Source organism: Patiria miniata, unplaced genomic scaffold, assembly GCF_015706575.1.
Source record: "Patiria miniata isolate m_02_andy unplaced genomic scaffold, ASM1570657v1 HiC_scaffold_13, whole genome shotgun sequence".
Classification (NCBI taxonomy): domain Eukaryota; kingdom Metazoa; phylum Echinodermata; class Asteroidea; order Valvatida; family Asterinidae; genus Patiria; species Patiria miniata.
The window spans coordinates 2,664,396-2,668,398 of record NW_024037051.1 but is presented as its reverse complement, the minus strand read 5'-3'; the positions used below and the strand labels follow the sequence as shown (position 1 = coordinate 2,668,398).

Genomic DNA, 4,003 nt, shown 5'->3' with positions numbered 1-4,003 from the left:
AACGCAGTACTTAAGAAAGCACTCGCATTTAACAACATACCTGCCGACCGCATTAGAGGTCATTCCTTGCGGATAGGAGCAGCCTCTGTGGCATTTCAAATGGGGGTCCCTCGAGAAAGCATACAATCCATGGGTCGATGGCGCTCAAACGCGGTTAACACATACATACGTCCTGTGCCAAGTTCTCCATGGCCAGGGGTGTAGACCAGTATACTTTCAGACAAGCAAATCGGTGATTATTCACGGCCATAATGTCCTTTGCATTGTTCCTAGGTCCAGTATGGATAGTGGGAGATTCGATAGTGCGTTGGGCGGAAGCCCCTTTAAGTCTCCCACTCACAGTGATGTGGCAAGGACAAAGTGGTGCACAACTAGGTAATGTACATCAGCTGTTGACAGATATACCTGGCCCTCCCCCGTCAATTCTGCTTATTCATCTGGGAACTAACGATTTGATTGCGGTCGATGAATTTTCCTTCAGACAAAGATTAGTTTTATCAATGCGTACTTGTGCCGAGCAATTCCCGCATGCCACAGTGATTTGGTCCGATTTATTACCGCGTCTGTACTATTTCGGGGCTCGGTCGCAGAAAGGGATGGAGAAAAAACGGCGTACATTGAACCGCTGGGCGCGGTCTCAGGGTAGTTGGATGGGGGTTAGTAATTTACATCATCCACAATTCAAGTGGACTGAGTCTGCCCTCTATACATTTGATGCAGTACATCTGTCTCCTCTAGGCAATCGCGTTTTTCGTGATAATCTGTGCCAAGCCGTTTCTGCCTTTTTGTAATGTGGCATACATAATTATAGTTTAGCTTTTTTCGCATGACTGTTGATTCATATTGTAATTTGGTCATGCTTGTTGGTCTGTCTTTCCCTTGGGACGCTGTGCGTTTGGCCTTATTTGCGGGAGTCAGACAGCCATGGTATTTTGTTTTGAAAAACTGTTTTTGTAGAATGTAGTGTTTAATAACGTTTTATGTTAATTAGAGATTTATGAATTACACAGACTTGCAAACTCTCCTGCTGTGCCACGAGAGATTATTGTTCGATCCAGCCGTACGACGATTGAACAGCACATCTGTGTTAATATCACATGGAATTAAAAACACAATAAAATTAGGACCAAAAGTAAGGTCCATGTTTGGGTCAGGTGTGCCCGCTAAAAGATGACCAAGGTTAAGGTCCAATTGGTTTGGGTCAGGTGTGCCCGCAAAAGATGACCAAGGTTAAGGTCCAACTGGTTTGGGTCAGGTGTGCCCACTAAAAGATGACCAAGGTAAAGGTCCAACTGGTTCGGGTCAGGTGTGCCCACAAAAAGATGACCAAGGTAAAGGTCCAACTGGTTCGGGTCAGGTGTGCCCACAAAAAGATGACCAAGGTAAAGGTCCAATGTGTTTGGGTCAGGTGTGCCCACTAAAAGATGACCAAGGTAAAGGTCCAACTGGTTCGGGTCAGGTGTGCCCACAAAAAGATGACCAAGGTAAAGGTCCAACTGGTTCGGGTCAGGTGTGCCCACAAAAAGATGACCAAGGTAAAGGTCCAATTGGTTTGGGTCAGGTGTGCCCACTAACAAGTTTAAGGGACCATAGTGATGGTCCATCGTTGGTTATCTCAAGAAGTTTTGGTCTAATAAATAGCTGCTTTTGGCTGCAGCAAAGAACCAAGAATATTTGTTTCCCCTTTATCTCTTTTGCGTCCAAGTATAATTGATTTTATCTCTGAAAGATAAAATGCTTTATACTTGGTGCACTTTAAGTTTTTATGTAGTTTTTGAGTTGCGCAACAAACAACGTTCAGCCTTTGTCTCGAGTTGGTTGCGAAATCTGAAGATGTTCCGTTGACCAATTGCGCAAGAAACCGAAGGAAACAAATTCCTTACCAAATATGGTCTTGTTTTGCTGATATGCAGATTGTGAGGTTTAGATTGACCAATGAAGATTCATGATATCTTACCCTGACCAATCAGATGGAAGGTCTGTCCAATGGCCTAGGTATTTAGCCAAGACCACGAGGCTTGGCGGCCATCATTGCGTTGCAGCTTTTCAGCAAGAAACTTGACCAAAACTTCTATTTTTCGTCATCCGCCTCCTCCCCTTCCTTCCGCCTTAATGACTGATTCGGCCTTATTTGCGGGAGTCAGACAGCCATGGTATTTTTTTTGAAAAACTGTTTTTGTAGAATGTAGGTTTAATAACGTTTTATGTTAATTAGAGATTTATGAATTACACAGACTTGCAAACTCTCCTGCTGTTCCACGAGAGATTATTGTTCGATCCAGCCGTACGACGATTGAACAGCACATCTGTGTTAATATCACATGGAATTAAAAACACAATAAAATTAGGACCAAAAGTAAGGTCCATGTTTGGGTCAGGTGTGCCCGCTAAAAGATGACCAAGGTTAAGGTCCAATTGGTTTGGGTCAGGTGTGCCCGCAAAAGATGACCAAGGTTAAGGTCCAACTGGTTTGGGTCAGGTGTGCCCACTAAAAGATGACCAAGGTAAAGGTCCAACTGGTTCGGGTCAGGTGTGCCCACAAAAAGATGACCAAGGTAAAGGTCCAACTGGTTCGGGTCAGGTGTGCCCACAAAAGATGACCAAGGTAAAGGTCCAATTGGTTTGGGTCAGGTGTGCCCACTAAAAGATGACCAAGGTAAAGGTCCAACTGGTTCGGGTCAGGTGTGCCCACAAAAAGATGACCAAGGTAAAGGTCCAACTGGTTCGGGTCAGGTGTGTCCACAAAAAGATGACCAAGGTAAAGGTCCAATTGGTTTGGGTCAGGTGTGCCCACTAACAAGTTTAAGGGACCATAGTGATGGTCCATCGTTTGGTATCTCAAGAAGTTTTGGTCTAATAAATAGCTGCTTTTGGCTGCAGCAAAGAACCAAGAATATTTGTTTTCCCTTTATCTCTTTTGCGTCCAAGTATAATGTAAGGCTTACCCCTTGCAATGTTTGCCAATTTTGGTCAAAAAATGAAAATGCTCCAAACTTCCTGGAAAGACTCCTAAGGGACCCTCGAACACATTCCCACTCGATTGAGGGACAGATATACCATTAAAAAGAAATTCATATTTTAGCCAAATTTTATGAAAAATGTAAGGCTTACCCCTTGCAATGTTTGCCAATTTTGGTCAAAAAATGAAAATGCTCCAAACTTCCTGGAAAGACTCCTAAGGGACCCTCGAACACATTCCAACTCGATTGAGGGACAGATGTTCATTAAAAAGAAATTAATATTTTAGCCAATTTTTATGAAAAATGTAAGGCTAACCCCTGAAATGTTTGCCAATTTTGGTCAAAAATAAAAATGCTCCAAACTTCTTGGAAAGACTCCTAAGGGAACCTCGAACACATTCCCACTCGATTGAGGGACAGATATATCATTAAAAGAAATTCATATTTTAACCAAATTTTATGAAAAATGTAAGGCTAACCCCTTGCAATGTTTGAAAATTTGGTCAAAAATGAAAATGCTCCAAACTTCTTGGAAAGACTCCTAAGGGACCCTCGAACACATTCCCAATTGATTTAGGGACAGATATATCATTAAAAAGAAATTAATATTTTAGCCAATTTTATGAAAATGTAAGGCTAACCCTTTGCAATGTTTGCAAATTTTGGTCAAAAAATGAAAAAGCCCCAAACTTCTTGGAAAGACTCCTAAGGGACCCTCGAACACATTCCCACTCGATTTAGGGACAGCTATATCATTAAAAAGAAATTCTATTTTAGCCAAATTGTATGAAAAATGTAAGGCTAACCCTTTGCAATGTTTGCAAATTTTGGTCAAAAAATGAAAATGCTCCAAACTTCTTGGCAAGACTCCTAAGGGACCCTCGAACACATTCCCACTCGATTTAGGGACAGATATATCATTAAAAAGAAATTCATATTTTAACCAAATTTTATGAAAAATGAAAGGCTAACCCTTGCAATGTTTGTCAATTTTGGTCAAAAAATGAAAATGCTCCAAACTTCCTGGAAAGACTCCTAAAGGA

The 4,003-nt window shown here is 41.8% G+C and overlaps 1 long non-coding RNA gene across 1 annotated transcript; it reads left to right on the top strand.

Moving 5' to 3' along the window:
• Positions 1 to 1,207: 1,207 nt before the first annotated feature.
• LOC119719785 lies at positions 1,208 to 1,671 on the top strand. The gene is made up of 2 exons (XR_005269996.1): positions 1,208 to 1,255; positions 1,409 to 1,671. It is a non-coding gene; the product is annotated as an uncharacterized LOC119719785 (long non-coding RNA).
• The last annotated feature ends 2,332 nt before the right edge of the window (positions 1,672 to 4,003 follow it).